The sequence below is a fragment of the Mesoplodon densirostris genome, chromosome 2 (assembly GCF_025265405.1).
Source record: "Mesoplodon densirostris isolate mMesDen1 chromosome 2, mMesDen1 primary haplotype, whole genome shotgun sequence".
NCBI lineage: Eukaryota > Metazoa > Chordata > Mammalia > Artiodactyla > Ziphiidae > Mesoplodon > Mesoplodon densirostris.
The window spans coordinates 150,066,568-150,086,311 of NC_082662.1; the positions used below are offsets into that span (position 1 = coordinate 150,066,568).

At 38.0% G+C, this 19,744-nt stretch overlaps 1 protein-coding gene and 1 pseudogene across 7 annotated transcripts in view; one reads left to right on the plus strand and one right to left on the minus strand.

Annotated features, from left to right (window-relative positions):
* HMCN1 (hemicentin 1) overlaps positions 1-19,744 on the minus strand; it is a 755,474-nt gene that overhangs the window by 509,581 nt on the left and 226,149 nt on the right. The window lies entirely within an intron of this gene.
* On the plus strand, positions 12,540-12,958 carry LOC132483233 (cytochrome c oxidase subunit 5B, mitochondrial-like; annotated as a pseudogene).

Genomic DNA, 19,744 nt, shown 5'->3' on the forward strand with positions numbered 1-19,744 from the left:
GAGGTACTCAGGTGGCAGATCACATAGGGCTTCCTAGGTGAAGGAATTTACCAGAAGGAATTTACATTTTACTTAAAATCAGTAGGAAGCTGTTGAAATGTGATTTACTTCCATTGTTAAAAAGACTACCATGGCTTTTGTGTGGATGGAGGCAAGACTGACAGCACGGAGACCAGGTGGAAAGCTATTACAAAGGTAAGAGAGATGCTGGTAACAGTTGACAGTAGTGGCGACAGAGAGAAATGGACAGGTCCAGGCTGTATTTTGAAGTTAGAGCAAAACATGTTGAATAAGTGTGTGTGTGTGTGTGTGTGTGTGTGTGTGTGTGTGTGTGTGTGTAAAATTGACTGACTTGACCATTTAGAATGTTGGTAGAGAAAAAGATAGAGAAAGACAGAAAAGTGGAAAGGAATTCATGTTTATTGGTCACCTGCTATGTCTAGGCACTTTATATCAATTACTTCATTTAATGCCCACAACAATTGCAGAGGTAGATATTATAACCCCTCCCTTTTTTTCTGAGATAAAATTAAGGGAGAAATATGTTAGGTAAATTGCCCAAGGCCCCACGACTAGGAGAGAACAGTTTCAAATCCAGGTCCATCTGACTCAAAACCTGTGTCCTTTTTTGACCTAATATCTCTCTGGGGCTGTGAAAAGGCATCAGTAAAGACACAAGGTAAGTAAAGGTATGCACAGGAAACATCAGTGTTTCTCAGTGTGACTGGAGAATGTTCATAGGGCAATAGTAAGAAACTGAACTGGTTACAGCCTTTAACAACTCTCTCTTCTCCCAGAATTTCACCATGATGTCCTGTAAAACTCTCAGCTTAAAGCATCTCTCCAGCTCCACCTCCCCAGCCATCCACGCTTACTGACTTCCACTGCCAAAACTCCATTTGTGAGCATTTTCTGTCCATCCTATGGGTGTGATTTTCTAGAAGAGCCCAGGTTTTCTGAGTGCTGCACAGGAGATAAGAAATTTGGTTCTCCTCTGCTCTACTCACGGGGAGCCCCTTTGCTCCTATTCCCATCTCTCTGGAACCTCACCAGCCCCAGAGAGAAGAATGGGGTTCCCAGTCTCCTGTGATTCTCATCAGGTATGGCTGCCCTGGCCTGCCAGTCCTCAGCCCATTCCTGAACCCCAGACATGGTTTACAGAGCAGCTGTGATCTCCTTGGCCAGCTGATAAGGTGACACTTGAGACTTTTCACTCTAGGTTTCCCAGCCTCATACAGGAATGTCCAAGCAGCACATGATGGTCTCACAGTGGCCAAGGATGAGTTCTAGAGCCTTCCCCTAGCACTGCACCCTGAGGCTTAGCGGTACCCTCCACTGGAAAACCAGTGAAAGACAGCCTTCCAGGTTTTGGCCAATCCTGATGCTGTTTGGCCTAGACATCTCCAAACCACTCTGAACAACCTGCTGAGTTGGCCTTCCGCCAAGCTACCTGACCCACAGGATGTGGCTTTTTCTAATCTCCACAGAGGCAACTAGATCAGGTAGAGGTCCTGGATTAAGAAGGATACTACTATGTAATAACAAAATGGATAAATCCACCAGGTAAATAATTTTATATGCACACAACATTACAGCGTTACAACAAAGAGAGTAAAGACCGGCCAAAGTACAAGGAGAAAAAAACAGATGATAGTGTGTGATTTCCATATATCTCTATCACAAATGTATAGGGCAAGCCAATAAAAATAATTAGAAGTATAGATTTGAACAACAGGATCTTAGACATATTCTGTAGCACTTAATATGTGCCAGGCACTATTATAAACACTTTACATATTAATTAATTTAACCCTGAAAATAATTCTAAGAAAGGGTACTATTATTATGCATATTTTACAGATGAAGAAACTGAACATAGAGAGGTTATGCCCAAGTTCACAGAGCTAATAAGTAGCAGAGCCAGGCTTGAAACCCAGGCAGTCTACCCCAGAACCTATGTTCTTAACCACCATGTTATACTGCCTCTCTAAACAATACAATTAACAAACTTATCTAAATTATATATAAAGAATCACATATCCAATAAGCAGAGAATACTGTTTTTCAAACACACTCAAAATATTCAGAAAATAATAATTGACCAAACTAGCTCATTCACAAAAGCAGTCTTTACAATTTTTTAAATAGAAAAAAAGTATGAATTAAAGTTAAAAGCCTTAAATGTCTGTATTATGAATAAGATAGGTAAAAATAAACACATAAATTTCAAAGTTAAAAAGGAACAACAGAACAAAACTAAGGAAAGTGGAAGCTAAGAAACAATAAAAATAGGGCCACAAATTAATAATGTAGAAAACAAAAAAATAGAGATGATCAAAAAACCAGAGGCCATTTCCTTGAAATACACAAACCGATCATAAAGAAAGAGAGGGCACAAAGAAATAACACTGGGCTTCCCTGGTGGTGCAGTGGTTGAGAATCTGCCTGCCAATGCAAGGGACACGGGTTCGAGCCCTGGTCTGGGAAGATCCCACATGCCGCGGAGCGACTGGGCCCATGAGCCACAACACTGAGCCTGCGCGTCTGGAGCCTGTGCTCCGCAACGGGAGAGGCCGCGACAGTGAGAGGCCCGCGCACCGCGATGAAGTGGCCCCCGCGTGCCACAACTAGAGAAAGCCCTCGCACAGAAACAAAGACCCAACACAGCCAAAAATAAATAAATAAATAAATAAGTTTATTAAAAAAAAAAAAGAAGAAAGAAATAACACTGGAAATAAAAACTGAGTCATTGGTATGGATACACTAGAGTTAAACTTCCTTTATTGCCATCTTTATCTTGGTTGCAATTTCAATGGGAAAAATTTTAGTTTAACCATCAAACATGATGATAACTTTAGTGTTTTCTGAAGAGGTTTTTTTTTTCTTTTAGATTAAAGGAGTTATTGTATATTCCTAGTTTTCTAAGAGTTGTTTGTTTCCTTCTTTGATGATGAATAGATATATAATTATATTGAATGCATCTACTGAGATGATCATATTATTTTTCTCCTTTACTATTTATTTTCTAGTGTTAAACTAATCTTCTTAGCCTTAGGATTAAAACAACCTGGTCATTACATATGTCCCTCTTTATACATTGCTGAATGGGTTTTTTAATATTCATTTTTGCATCTAGATTTACGAGGGAAGTTGACCTATAATTTTTCTTTCTTGTATTAGCCTTATCAGATATTGGTACCAGGGTTATGCTAGCCTCAAGGAAAGTGCTCCCTTTTCTTTTTTTTTTTTTCATGAAGTGGTTTTGTAGAATTGTGATTATTTTTCCTTGAATACCTGGTAAAGCTCTCCTGAGCAATCACCTGGGCCTAGAGTTTTCCTTGTAGGCAGATATTTTACTATAAATAAAACTTTTTTAATGGGAGAAATTTGGATACAGGAAAAGAATACAGAAGGAAAAGTATGAAATATGAGAAGTGACCTTTCAGCAACATGGCAGACTGAGCTGACAAGGAAGACACTTGCCCTACAAAACAGAAATGCTGGATAAAACATAAAATTTCCTTTTAATAAAAAGCCAAGCTCAAATAATAAAAATAAAGGGAAATCTCCCAAGTACCTAAAATAAAAAGGAACTCAAACCAGAAGTAAACTTCAGTTGTCACCATGTCAGCAAAAGAGGATGTCAGATCCTGATACAGGGCTTGGCTGCTATGATTTTTATGCCCACTGAGTACAGTTTTCAGAGTACCCTGTTTAAAGCCAAGTCCTATCAGTGAAACAATGATCAGGAAAAATTCCTCACACTAACCTAGAAAATTGGCAAGAAAGTTTACTATCTATTCAGGTATATAATTGGGGAATAAATCTCCTCAGGCTAAACTGAAACCCTAAGCAAGAAACATATAAGGGTTAGTAGGAATTGTACTAACTGCATAGTGCAGGAACCCAAAGCCAAAGAAAATTTGCCCACAAGCTAATTTTAGGACCTCAACAAAATCAAATGCAAAACCTCTCTGTAGAAACACTAGTAAGTACACAATCCAGAGTACACTAGTCTCCCTGCTAAGGATGCACTCACAGTCAACAATCAGCAACCACACAAGGAAACAAACCACAATGAGGGAGAGTCAGCAGACCAAACAGTTGGAAGAATCTGCACCACTCTAAGAGGTAGAAATAATACAACAATATTAAAGAGACTGTAATATTGAAGAGCATACAACACAAAATAGGCAGATTTGAAAAAGAACCAAATGAAACTTCTGGAAATAAATATATATATATATATATGGTTATTGAAATTGAAAACTCAACGCATGACTTAAAGAGTAGATTAGGGGCTTCCCTGGTGGCACAGTGGTTGAGAGTCCACCTGCCAATGCAGGGGACATGGGTTTGTGCCCCAGTCCAGGAAGATCCCACATGCCGTGGAGCGGCTAGGCTCATGAGCCATAGCCGCTGAGCCTGCGCGTCCGGAGCCTGTGCTCCGCAACGGGAGAGGCCACAACAGTGAGAGGCCTGCGTACCGCAAAAAAAAAAAAAAAAGAGTAGATTAGAAAGAGTTGAAGAGAACTTACGAAAGATTTGAGAAAATCATCCAGAATGTAGCAATGAGAGAAAAAAAAAGGAAACTATGAAAGAAAGAAAGATAAAGAGGCTTGGAGAATCAAATGAGAAGATCCAAAATGTACTTAATAAGATTTTTTGAAAGAGATATTACAGAATAAAGAGAGAAATATTTGAAAGATAAGAACTGTCCAGAAATGAATACAAACTAAAGTCCTCAGGTTGGGGTGGCAAACCAGGTTCCAAGCAGGAAAAATAATATCAAATCCAAGCTTAGACAATAAAGAACTGCAGAAACAGAAAGGCAAAAGAGATCAATCTTAAAATAACCAGAAAGAAAAGACAGCTTACCTAAAAAGGAATGACAAACCGAAAGAAGACTTCTCATCAACAAGTTAGAAAACAATAAAATATCTTCAATGGGCTAAGTTAGGTACAGAATTCTACCTATTTACTAATCAAAAATTAAGGTGCTATAAATAGACTCTCAAAAAAAAGAAAAAAGACCAAAAGGATTTCCTATTATTGGGGGAGGTCACTGAGAGGACATGACCTTGAGCTGGAGACTCCTCACCCCCTTTTCTCTCCTTAGAATGTATGTTTGTTCAGACCACTGTTCCCACATTAGGAGCTACTTCAGGGGCAAAGCCTTGAGAGACTAATGTGTTTTTGAGATCATTCTGTACTGTATACATGACTGAACCCCGTTAAGGCCGCCACATAAACTCCAGTTTGTGGATGTAGAAATCAACTCATCTTGTAGCTACCCAAGACAAGTCTCATATGTAAGTTCCTTTTCTTATTAAAACTGCCACTTATGAATCTAGAGTGGTCTTCCTCTTTCTTTGGTCTCTCCTTGCCCTCTGTATATACCAGGGGGTTCAAATTTCTCTGGGAACTCCTGAGGTTGTGAACCAACACCTACTTATATACAATTCCTGAAGAAAACTACTACAGAGTGTAAATAATTTAAGAAAGAATGTAAAAAAATACCTTGATATCTGTTATAAGGTTGAAGGGGGAAAAAAACGAGTGAAGTTATCAAAGGAACAAATTAAGTCCATATAAGGTACAATTGATAGGTGGCATATTGAATGACATTTTTCCAATACTCCAGAAAAATTCCTTGGAAGAGGTGAAATTTTGAAAAACCTTTTAATTACAGAAGAGAAAATGTCTGGCACACAGAGAGACACTCCAACATAGGGTGTGGCTCAGGAGAAAACTTCAAGGCACAAGTGTGATCACCTGACCCAAGGGCTAGTGAACAAGTTCACCTAAGAAAAACAGGGAAGACCCTCTGGGGAATATGAAACAATAGAAATGAGGTTTTCTGTGTGCTCCAGCAAAGGACTCTGAAGTGGAAATAATGAACTAAACAAAAAGCAAAACAGGTTTCACTTTGAATCTAAGAAATTAATATTCCAAGTAGTACAATATCTTTTTAGAATTTTGTTCTCTACTGCTTAATGAAATAATGTATTTTCTGAACCTTCTATTTGGTTAAAAAAAAAAAAAGAAAAAGAAAAAGAAAGAAAGAAAAGAAAGAGAAATATTAAATATTCATCTCATGTATTTATCTCTTCCCCATCAACCATCAGTCTCATTTAACCAGCCTCTCCCAGTCTGATCTAGGCCAGAACAGCTACTGAGTTGCCCCGAAGCATTTTCGATGGCAAACAGAGTGACTTCCAGCCTGGGAACTTCAAGGAATTCCTCCCACCTAAGAATAAAACAATGCTTAAAGGGAACCTCTCAGAGATTTAGTGCTAATGGAAAAACTGCTCTAATTTGTGTGTTTGAAGTTTCCTAGAAAAGAAACCCATAGGTATACAAACCCAAAATATTTTGCAACACACACGTAATTCCCAGAATTCCTAGCTTCTGTATAATTTCCCCCATTTCAAAATAAATGTCTCAACATCTCCCAAAGAAAAATCAAATACAGCTTTATTAAATGTTTTAAGAGTAAATGCTCTAAAGTATTAAGTGATTTAAGAGTAAAATTCACAATTTTTTAATTCAAATTATTTCAAGGACTTAAATAGCATCCCAAATATATTAATACCTCTCTCTGTAACTCCCACTGGGAACCCTCTTCCTATCCAAAAAGAGCTCAGAGCTGAGTCCATGATACTCCCTGATGCAAACATTTTTATTGGAAATTTATAGAATGAACTGAGTCTTTAGCAAAAGAGTTAAAGAGTTTTGTTTTCTTCAGTGTTAATCACTGGATGGTCTTAATATGGGTTGAAATGTGTCCTCCCTAAAATTCATACATTAAAGTCCTATATCCCAGCACCCTGGAATGTGACCTTTTTTTTTTTTTTTTTTTTTTAGAAATTAGGATGTTTCAGATATAGTTAGTTAAGATGAGGTCATACTGGAGTTGGGTGAGCCAATAATTCAATATGACTGGTGTCCTTATCAAAAAGGGAAAACTGACACAGCACACAGGGAGACCACCCTGTGAACATGAAGACAGAGATCTGTGCATCTACAAGCCAAGGAACACCAATGATCATGAGCGAAGCACCAGAAGCTAGGAGAGAGGCATGAAACAGATTCTCCCCTACAGCCCTCAGAAGGAAACAACCCTGCCAACTTCTTGATTTCAGCTTTCTAGCCTCCAGAACTGTGAGACAATAAATTTCTGTTGTTTAAGCTACCCAGTTTGTGGGACTTTGTTATGGCAGCCCTCACAAACTAACACGGTGTTCCCTTTGCCATGCCTTCCTGGGCACATCTTCTCAATTTCACACATTTCTCAGAAGAAGGTGGCAAAAAATAACCTGTAGAAAGCTATTCTTTTTCAGGAAATTTTGTACATAATGTGAGAGTTCATATAAGCCTCAGTTGCCTCCTACATAAAATAATGTTAACATCGACCAGTTAGGTTTTTTGTGAGCCACGCAATGTATCTAGTTCTGTGTCGGTCCATAGTAATGACTCAAAAAAATAAAATGGTAGCTGTTATTATTAGAAATAAAAATGATGCTACTAAGCCTGTGTCACTAAGATGTGTGAGCTGAAGTGTTCCGTCAGGAGTCCCTTCCAGCCATGCTGTCTGCAACAGATGACTTCATCAGGCTCCAGCTCTCCCAGGGCCTGAACTGGTATCTTAAATTTATATCCAAGTCTCAGACTTTGCAACCAGCATATCCTGCCCTTCTTTACATCACCATCATCTGCAGTCACTGCCGTAAATGCAAACCATTCCTCTTCCCTTTTCCTCTCATCCTGTTTCCTCTCTCCTGACCCATTCATTCACATCTTATTTCCTCAAAAATCCTGTGGCCTTCCAAACTATCTTCTCACAGGAACTCCCCATCTAACTCCCACTTTAGCTGAAACAAGGTTCTCCATAGATGGCACCACCTCTCCTACAGCCCTCCCCAGTGGAGTCTGCTCATTCGTCAACATGCCAGCTACATGAGGGTCAGGAGGTGGACCATCATTTTATCCACGTCCAGTCTGCCATTTCTCTACCTTCAGAGGAAACACCTTCCATTTTGAGGTGTGTGCCACCTATGAGACCCTCTAACCTGCTTCATCATTGTCATCTCCCATCTGAAGACTTCTCAGTGAATCCTTATTAAATAAAAATTGGATGCCTGACTCACTGGCTTCCTCAGCATTTTAAGCTCTGTTATTATCCAGGTTACTTTAACACACATGTTCAATGCTGCAGACTCAAGTTCCTTGATTGCAATCCCACAATCTTCATTTCTACTCAAGCTGAATTCTATGATCCATCACTCTGGCCATTCTTACCAATTAATCCCAAATTCCTTGTTATATTGTCCTTCACATGCAAAATCTCAACTCTTGTCAGTCCAGTACACCCAGATTTGACTCTATGATCTGACCCTTCAGTCTCTCTCTTATCAATATTCTTCTCAACCATAGCTTATTTCTTTAGCCACACCTGTTCAATGAAATCCCAGTCCTAGGTCAAACAAGTGATGAAACTCAGCAATTATACCCAAGCTGCTGAGAGCTACTAGAGAAAATCACAAAGGTAGGCAGTATTCAAGCATCACAAATTCATCTTCTGAACCACAACTCATCCTGGGGAACTGTCTCTGAGTCCATAGGTACCTTCTACCTCCAAAACGCCACCATTTTTCTAAAATTCCTTACTTACCATTCTGCCACTTCTCTCAACAAATGACCCTCCTTTCTGTTTGAGAAAAAAAGAATCCATCAGACAGGAAGTCACTCAACATCCTGCATCCTCACCTACCACCTTGTCCATGACTATACCTATCAATGGTCTGCTTCTCTCCTATCACACTCAACCAAAGGTCTTCTCCTGCCAACAGCCAATCTTTCTACTTTGCATTCTATCTCCTCTTGCTTCCTCAAAGTCCTGGTTTTATAAAGTATCTGTTCTCCCTTTGGCATATTTTATCTCTTCTATTCTACTGACTTTTCTAGCAGTATTTAAATATTTCTCCTCTCTCCCACCTTAAAAAATGTCCTTTCTCAACTCTAAATCCCAATAACTAATGATTATTGAGAATTTACTGTGTGAAAGGGATTGTGGTAAGTTTTGGACATCTAGTATTTCACTCCTCACATCAACCTTATAGAGTAGATAATACTATCCCCAATTACTGAAAGTGAAGCACAAAGAAGTTAAAATCATACAAGTAATTGGTGGAGCCAGTCTTCCAACCCAGGCATCAGACTCCAGAGCCTATGCTTTAAACCACAATGTTATGTTTCATGACAGAAACACACTGCATTCATTAGCTCCATTTTCTTACCTGTCATTTCAGCCTCCTGACTCCACAACTCCAATGAAACTGTCTATTTTATTTTAATCTTTTGGTTAAAAGCCTTTATTTTCAGTAACTTTATAAATGGACAGAGTTGACAACTTCTCCTGCTTTAAACTAACAACTTTTTAGATTTCCAAACCCTGCTCCTTCCTGTTTCTCTTCCTATTTACCTGGACTCTCTTTTGCAGAATCTTTTATGAATGTCCCTTCTTTTAAATGCTTGTGTTCACCATATTTCTTGCCTGTCTTCCTTCTTTTCTCAGCCTACATACTCTCTTTAGATGACCTCATTCATTCCGATGGCTTCAGCTATCACCTATATAAGTTTCAAGTGGAGAGGACAGTTACCTGGCACTATTCACACTAACAGTGACAGTTGGAAATGCTGAGGGGTGGAACCTGGAGATTGACAGGCCACTCAAACAGATCCACACAGGGAGACATTTACTTTCATAAATTTACCATCAACCAAGATCTGGCTCTCAGACTTGCAAACTCAGAAACTTTAACTTGACACTGTCAGAATACTTTAAACAATAGAGGCAGATGTTTAAAACTGGTGTGCCAAAATATGAGTTACCAACGAGGAATATAACTGTCTGTGAATCTGAGGTATATGCCAGTCTGACCAGAGCATTCTCTCACCATAAGTAAAGTTCATGAGGTTAAATTATTTGGAGGCTGTTTGGTGAGCATGGAACCAAAACAAGGAGAGTTAATAGTATGATCCAAATATGTAATGACATCATTACATATTTATAAAGATAAACAGTCTATCACCACAGTTGGAACATTGCTCATGATGTACTAGTTATTTAAGTGTAGAATGAACTAATACTCCAAACCGCAGATAGAACTTGGCAAAAATATATGTATCTGATTTAAAAATGGGCAGAGGATCTGAAGAGACATCTTTTCAAAGACACGCAGATGGTCAACAGGTAAATGAAAAGTACTCAACATCACTAATCACCAGGGAAATGCAAATCAAACCCACAATGAGATATCACTTCACACCTGTCAGAATGTCTACTATCAAAAAGACAAGAAATAAGAAGCGTTGGTGAGGATGTGGAGAAAGGGAACCTTTGTGCGCTGTTGGTGGGAATATAAATTGGTGCAGTCACTATGGAAAACAGTATGGAGGTTCCTCAAAAAATTAAAACTAGAGCTACCATATATATGATCCAGCAATCCCACTTCTGGGTATTTATCAAAAGAAAACAAAAACACCAACACAGAAAGATATATGAACCCCCATGTTCACTGCAGCATTATTTACAATAGCCAAGATATGGAAGCAACCTAAGTGTCCATTTGTGACAACATGGATGGACCTTGAGGGTTTTATGCTCAGTGAAATAAATCAGGTAGAGAAAGACAAATACCGTATGTTCTCACTTATACGTGGAGTCTAAAAAAAATTTTTTTTAAACTAATGGATACAGGGCTTCCCTGGTAGCACAGTGGTTAAGAATCTGCCTGCCAATGCAGGGGACACGGCCTTGAGCCCTGATCCAGGAAGATCCCACATGCCACAGAGCAACTAAGCCCACGTGCCACAATTACTGAGCCTGCTCTCTAGAGCCCGCAAGCCACAACTACTGAGCCCACATGCCACAACTACTGAGCCCATGCTATTGAGCCCACATGCCACAGCTACTGAGCCTGCCTGCCTAGAGCATGTGCTCCGCAATAATAGAAGCCACTGCAATGAGAAGCCCACGCACAGCAATGAAGAGCAGCCCTCGCTCACCGCAACTAGAGAAAGCCCCCATGCAGCAACGAAGCCCCAACACAGCCAAAAATAAATAAAATAAATTAAAATAAACAAACAAAAAAAAAAACTAATAGATACAGAGAACAGACTGATGGTTGTTGGGGCAAGGGGTGGGGCAGGCAAAATGAGAGAAGGGGGTCAAAAGGTACAAACTTCCAATTATAAAATAAGTAAGTCATGGGATTGTAGAGCATGGTGACTACAGTCAATACTGTATTGTATATTTGAACGAGGCTAAGAGAGTAAATCTTAAAAGTTCTCATCACAGAAAAAAACAGTTTGTAACATGTATGATCACAGATCTTGACTTACCGTGGTGACCATATCACAACACAAATATCAAATCATTATGTTGTACACCTGAAACTAATGGTATATGTCAATTATGCCACAATTTTTTTAAAAGGAACTTGGTTGTACAATGTCTAAGTCTGTTTCTGTGACTCTTTTTTCATTGCTGACCTCCCATACTTTTGGTTGAGACTTTATTTTGGACAAGTTTATGTATAAGGAACTTATAACAAAGACTACCACCCTAAGAGTAACAGTGCATCTTAAAGCTAACTTTACATATCTTCTCTCTTTCATTGTATGCCAATTTCATATTTTAATCTACAGAAGGCAATCATTTCCCTTTTTTCCATGTTCTAAGGGCCAAGTCCAGTCTTTTGGACTTTATTAATAGCTCAGAAATCCACACCCTTCTTCCTATGCCCAAGTCCCCTCAATTTCCCTCCCTGAATTGCTATGATGGCCTCAGATTTCATCTCTCAGCTCTCAAGACTGCCTTACTCCAATCCATCCAAGAGAAAAAGATCTAAAATGAAAACCCAATCATGTCACTTTTCACTTACAATTCTTTCAGCCTCCCAAAAGCTTTCAGGATGAAATCCAAACTCCTTAATATTTTTGATTAAACTGCTTTTACTCATGCACTTTCTCCAGGTAACACTTCTTCCAGAAAACCTTTGCTGACCATCACCCTCTTGAATTCGGGATCAGGGACATGCTCTCAGCTCACACAATTCCCCATGCTTTTTTCCCCACTATAAAATGTTTCATAGCATATAATACTGTTATTTCTCTTGCCTTTCTCCCCAAAGACTGTTAACTTCTTGTAAACTATACCTCATTATCTTTGAATCAAAAGCACCTAGCAGTCCTTGACAAACAGTGAGTTTATTACCTATAAATAGAGATAAGCAGTCATAAACATCCTTGAGAATGGTTATTGTTTGCCTGACAAGAGACAAGCTATAAGCAAAACCAAATTCTGATTTACTATCAATCAATTAAAAGGCTGTCCTCAACTTAATAAGGAAAAAAAAAACCTTCATCCTGTGAGAGTCACAGACGATTTTTCAAAATAGAAGCATCCCTAACACACTTAACATATTTGACATATCAAAATTCGATTCCAAATGCTGGTGTTTATAGCTGACATGATGGCTTCAAGTTTACTCCACAGAGCTGAAGCGCTGGCCATGCAGGCCCTGACGGCCCGCGGTCCCAATGGAGTCTCCATGGTGCACTCTATGGCATCTGGGGGTGGTGTTCCTACTGATGATGGTCAGGCAACTGGGCTGGAGAGGGAGGTCATGCTGGCTTCACACAAGGGATTGGACCCATACAATATGCTCGCCCCAAAGGCAGCCTCAGGTACCAAGGAAGACTCTAATTTAGTCCCCTCCATCACCAATAAGCAGATAGTGGGCTGCATCTGTGAAGAAGACAACAGTGCTGTCATCTGGTTCTGGCTGCACAAAGGCGAGGCCCAGTGGAACCCATTACAAGCTGGTGCCCCACCAGCTGGCCCACTGAGCCCCTGCACTAACTCACTCAAAATGGGATGTAAAGTTTCTTCTTTCCCATAAAAACTAGCCAGTACATTGGCTCCTCCTCCCATTAAAAAAAAAAAATTTGATTCCTACACTTTGAAGTTTTCATTGTGCAGAGCAAAACGTCTCCACATCCTCAGAAAACCACCAGTGACATGGGATCTACACTCTCAGGTTAAAATAGTCTATCATCCTAGGAAACAAAGTTATCATTATCATTGTCTAACCAAAATCTCTCACTCTTAAATTTTAGTTCATTTCCTTTAGTTAGATTTCTCTTTGACTTAAAAGACCAGTCCATTTCCTCATGAAAACCCTTTTCCTGTAGGATGTGCCAGAGGCAAAGGGAGACTAATAGCTTCTTGGCTCCTTTTTCTATATATACTGAAACTGAAAACATTCAACTTGAAGTTTGGTTCATGTAAATTTGTATAGGTTTTCAAGGTCTGAATGTGCAATACTTTCCTAGTAAAAATCTTTCTATTCTATTGCTCAGAAAAATATTCTAAGAGAATCTTTTCATAAAAGAAGTCCTAGAGTTTGGTTTTTTTTTAATACTGTGTAGGTCCTGGAGAAACATACAAAGTCACTGAGGGCTCAGAAGTTTTATTACTATGAAACTCTTAAGCGCAGAGACATGTAATGCTGCTATTTCTCCCAGTGAATCAAGTCCTTGTCACTTTGAGACTCTTTGCAGTCTCTTATCTTTCACTATATTATGATCATTAAAACCATGGACTTCAGTAATAATCTACGAATGCACTGATTTTATAGATAAAGAAACAGAAGTCTGGCAAGGTTAAACGATTTGCTTAAATGACAAGAATAAGGAAGAGAACACAAATTTGTTCCAAACTGGACGTTCTTTCTACTACATCGCATGGGCATTTTGTAAATTACTGGTTGAATCATTTATCAAAACTAGTTTCTATTGTGTTCTACTTTATATTTGTTCTATTAGCTTCATGAACAAAACAACCTTTCCAGTAGCTGGAAACAGCAATATAATTCCAAAGATTTCCAATTCCTCTACGCCCATTCTCTTTTAAATTCTCTCCAAACAGGTTTTCACTCCCCTCGTTTCTTGTTGAGACATCAATGATTTCCACGTTGCTAAATAGACTAGCCAATTCTCGGTCCTCTTCTTAACTAACCAATTAGTGCTTCTTCCTTGGAAAGCTTTCCTCTCTTGATTTCTAGTTATACTCTTCAATCTTCAGTTTCTCAGGCTACTTTGCTCTTTTATCATCATCTCTGACTGCTAAACACTGGAGTATTCCAAGGCTGAGTCCTTAGACCTTTATTAATTCTTCATTTAATCAGTCCTTTAGTGGTCCTATCTAGCCTCAGAGCCCTGATTACCATCTTATATGTGCCTCTGGATCCCAAATTTATGTATCTGACCCAGACCTGTCCCCTTGAATTCTAATCTTATATATCTAACTGCCTTTGTAATATCTCCACTTGGGTAACAAAGGCATCTCAAACTTAAACATACCCCAAAATAATAGCCTCAGTCTCCCACTCTTTCTCAAACCTACTTCATGCTTGTTCTCCATCTCAGTAAATCGCTATGCTATGCTTCTACCACTCAAGACAAATCCTCAGAATCTGTCTTATCTTCCGTTATTTTTCTCTCACATCTAGTTCATCATTAAATCCTTTTGGTTTAATCTCCAAAATAGACATAGAATCCAACTATTTCTCAAAACTTCCAACTACCAACTTTACCCAAGATATATCATCCTCTTCTGCACCTGGCTCTGATGACCAGGGAGACTGTGCCACTGGGTCCCACAAGACACCTTCTATATAAGGCCACTCTTTCAAGACCAGGAGACACAGCTGATATGCTTCATATATAGAAAAAAATACAAAGAGTTAAGCAAAAGGAGAAGACAAAGGAATACCTTCCAAATAAAAGAATGAGATTAAAATCTCAGAAAAGAACTAAACAAAACAGAGATAGCAAATTACCAGGTAAATAGTTTAAAGTAAGTAATAGTCATAAATAAGCTTAACGAACTTGGAAGAAGAATGGATCAACTCAGTGAGCTTCAACAAGGAGACAGAAAATATTAAAAAGAACCAATTAGAACCGAAGAATAAATGAAATGAAAAATACACTAAAGGGAATCAACAGTAGAATGGAGGATGAAGAGAACAGTGATCTGGAAGACAGGGTAGTGGAAATCTCCCAATCACAACAGCAAAAAGAAAAAGAATAATAAAAATAAAAGGATAGCTTATGATACCTCTGAGACAACGTCAAGTGTAATAATATTCACACTATAGGAGTCCTAGAAGAAGGAGGAGAGAGAAAAGACATGAAACCTATTTGAAGAAATGATGACTGAAAACTTCTCTAACATGGCAAAGGAAACAGACATCCAAGTCCAGAAAGCACAGAAAGTCCCAAACAAGATGAACCCAAACAGACCCACACAAAGACATATACTTAAAATGTCAAAGGTTAAAGAGAGAATCTTAAAAGCAGCAAGAGAAAAACACCTAGTTACATACAAGGGAACCCCCATAAGACCATCAGCTAATTTTCAGCAGAAACTGTATAGGCCAGAAGAAACTGGCACAATATATTAAAAGTGCTGAAAGAAAAAGCTTACAACCAAGAATACTCTACCTGGTAAGGTTATCACTCATAATTGAAGGAGAGATAAAGAGTTTCCCAGAAAAGAAAAAGCTAAAGGAGTTCATCACCACTAAGCTGGCCTTACAAAAAAAAAAGTATTAAAGGGACCTCTTTAAATGGAAAAGAAAAGCCCATAACCAAACCAAACCAAACCAAACCAAACAAATTATGAAACAGAAAAACTCACTGGTAAAGGCAAACATACCAAAGGTAGTGGCTCAACCACCTATAAAACTAGCATGAAGGATAAAAGACAAAAATAGTAAAATCATTGATATCTAAAATAATCAGTTAAGCAATACACAAAATAAAAGATGTAAATATGACATCAAAAGCATAAAACGTTGAGGGTGGGGAAGTAAAAATGTAGTGCTTTTAGAATGTACTTGAACTTAAATGACCATCAACTTAAAATAGCCTCCTATATACATAGATTGTTATATATGAACCTCATGGTAACAACAAACACAAAACCTATACCAAATACACAAAAAATAAAGAGAAAGAAATACAAACACAGCACTAAAAAAAAGTCATCAAAGCACAAGGGAAGAGAACAAGAGTAAAAGGAAAGAACAGAGGACAACTACAAAAACAACCAGAAAACAATTAACAAAACTGCAATAATAATTATTATTATTCTATGAATTATAATTATTCCTATGAATAATTATTCTAAATGTAAATGGACTAAATGCTCCAATCAAAAGACATAGGGTGGCTGAATGGATTTTAATTAAAAAAGACCTATATATACACTGCCTGCAAGAGACTCACTCACTTCAGGTCTAAAAACACACATACTAAAAGTGAAGGAATGAAAAAAGATATTCCATGCAAAAAGAAACAAAAAGAATTGTTGGAGTAGCAATATGCATATCAGACAAAATAGGCTTTAAAACAAAGACTAACAGGAAACAAAGAAGAGTAGTACATAATGACAAAGGGATCAATCCAGTAAGAGGATTATAATACTTGTAGTATGCACCCAACACAGGCATACCTAAATACATAAATATTAACAGATATAAAGGAACAAATTGACAGTAATACAATAATATTAGGGGACTGAAACATACCACTTGCATCAATAAACAGATCATCCAGACAGAAAATCAATAAGAAAAAGTTGGTCTTAAATGACACATTAGACCAGATGGATATAATAGACTATTATAGAACATTCTATCCCAAAACAGCAAAATACACATTCTTTTTAAGTACACACGGAACATTCTCCAGAGGTTAGGGGTGGGACTGAAAGTTCCAATGCTCTAATCACAGGGATGAGTCTCCTGGCAATGAGCCCCCATTCTTCAGTGGGGTTCAAAGGTTACCTCATTAACATAACCGAAGATACCTTTATGGTTCTCATCACTTAGGAAATTTCAAGGGTTTTAAGAGCTCCTTGTCAGAAAAGGTGACAAAGACCAAATATTTATTTCGCATTACAAATCACAATATCACATATGTTCACACAGAAAAATGCACACAAATGTTTATATTAATAGAAGCATTATTCATACTAGCCAGAAAGTGGAAACAACCCAAATATACATCATAGATTAAAAGATAAACAAAATGTGGTATAGCTATAAAATGGAATATTATTTGGCCATAAAAATTAATAAAGTATTGATTCATGCTACAACATGGATGAACCTTAAAAACATTATGCTAAAGTTAAAGAAGCCAGTCAAAAAAGACCACATATTATATGATTCATATGATTCCATTCATATGAAAGACCAGAAGAGGAAAATCCACAGAGACAAGAAGTAAAGTAGTAGTTGCTAAAGGCTGGGAGGAGGATGATATGTGGCAGCGGAGGGGAGGGGTAGGGTAGAGGATTGATAACTAAAAGGCACAGGGCTTCTCTGTGCAGTGAGGAAAATGTTCCAAGCTTGACTGAGGTGACGGTTGCATATATATATATCTCTGAATATACTATAAACCACAGAATTATACATTTTAAATGAATGACTGTATGGTAAGGGAATTATATCTCAATAAAGCTGTTAAAAATTAATACATTAAATGTGATTCTGGAAGTGAAAAACCCATCTTAAGCAGAGGTAGCATCAAAAAGTTGACTTCAAAAAAAAAAAAGTTGACTTGACCTGCCATGACCCTGGTCCTCTCTGGTACTTCCTCGTACCATGGGTTATGTTGTTGCCCCTCTAACACTAGCTTCCTACATACACATTTTCTGAATGATTTTATCACCTCCTTGTCAACTTGTTAGACTTATTGCTCTTGCATGTCTGTATTTTCCATGTACTCTCATTTTTACCCCCACCTGAAAACACACACCTTGCTCCAAACCATGATGCAGAGGTCCAAACAATCATCTGTAAAGGCTTGAAGGTCTTTGTCGAATGCCTGAGACTACAGCCCAGATCTTACCCATTATTTCATCTAGCTAAATGCAAAAGCAGATGTCAAAGGATTTTGAAAAGCTGTAAGTAGTCGAGGTGATTAATATAATTATATTAAATGACACACACCTTTTCTTTGCCTGTCAGTTGTGTCAGGGACTGTGAAAAACCACCACATGTAAAACAGTCGTAAAACGTTACAGTTGGACATGACCTTAGAGATGTTCAGATCCAATTCTGCCATTTTATAGTTGAGATAACAGATACAAAAAGGTAGATAGACTTTTCTAATGTCACTCAGTAAGCCAGCAAACCCCCATTCAAGGCCCTTTCTGTCCACTGGTGAGTACAAGCTGATAACCAACCAGAAGTACAAGGGAATCAGAAACTCTTGATGACTGTACACACACACAAACAGAAAATGACACACAAAGATACTATTACAATCCACTACAGTGAATTAGTATACTTAATTAAAGGTTATTAGTATGTTTTAATTTTTATTTCCCTCTTTATCTTCAAAAACACTTTGGTCTTAGCCTCTCTACTTTGAATCACAATGGAACTAGAATTAATCATTTTTGCTGAATTATACATACAATGAATTTTATGGAACCAATTTAAGTTAATCATTTTCTCATATTATTTAACTCAAAATAGCTATAATTTCTTAGCCATTTGTTATTAGCATACTACCTTTCCCCTACTTTGAATCATGATTGCCAAAGTATAGGAAAGTCAACTACAACAAACTTCCCCATTTGGTAACAACTGGAAGGTGGCACACTACAATACAATTTATGCCAATAATTTTTCATTTCGTATCAAAATATCATGGTGATCTAGTTTCCATTTATGACTAGAGGCAATTTTTGTGTTCTGCTTACAGAAACATCATTTCATAACAGTTTTTTGGAGGAAAGCAAATTGTGGTGTTAGAGAAAACATTTTTTACTTTTTTTTAGCCGATTTCAGATTCATCCCTATAGAAGAAACATACTTAGCCTATTCCAAAATAACAAAAGTCTTGGACCACATCACAATTGGCACCTTGACATTTAATAAATTAAAACATTATAACACATGAGGTATCTCAAGGAGGCAGCTAACACAGTAAATGATCATTCTTCATTCAAATATAAAGAACATATCACGTTTGATCAACGGAGAAATTACTAAGATATATGTATATCCCGGAAGAGTAGGATAGGTTATGGTTTTCATCACTTAAAGAACAACAACAAACAAAAATCCCAGAGTTCTATTTCCCTCTAAATTCCTCCCCTTGCCAATTTTTTTAATAGCTGAAACCTGCCGCATTTAATACCCAGCAATAATTTGAACTCATATATGCTTGTCAAATGCACGAGGAAAGAATTTGAGATTCTCAGTATCAAACTCTCATTGTGAAGAGGTTGTGTCAAGGTCTTCCAGTGAAGAGAGGGATTTCAGCAGAAATGTGGGAGAACAATGGGGGAGGACTTTTAAGAAACCACTGCTTTATTTCTTCAAATGGGCAGCCACTTGTGTTAATGAAACTCAGGTGGATATTATACAGCCAACCCCAGGGCTCCCCCGGCAGTGCTACCCTCAGCAATGACAATGAAGGCTCCTATGAGCCTCACAGAAAGGTGCCACTTTAAAGAGAAACAGAAAAGTAAAGAGGATCAAATTCCAGTGGAGCAGCTGAAACCCATGGCTTTAGGGCAAAAAATAAAGTGATTGTGCTTCAACTACCTTTAAACAGCACCGCCATACCAAATTTCATGCATTTCTACTGGATG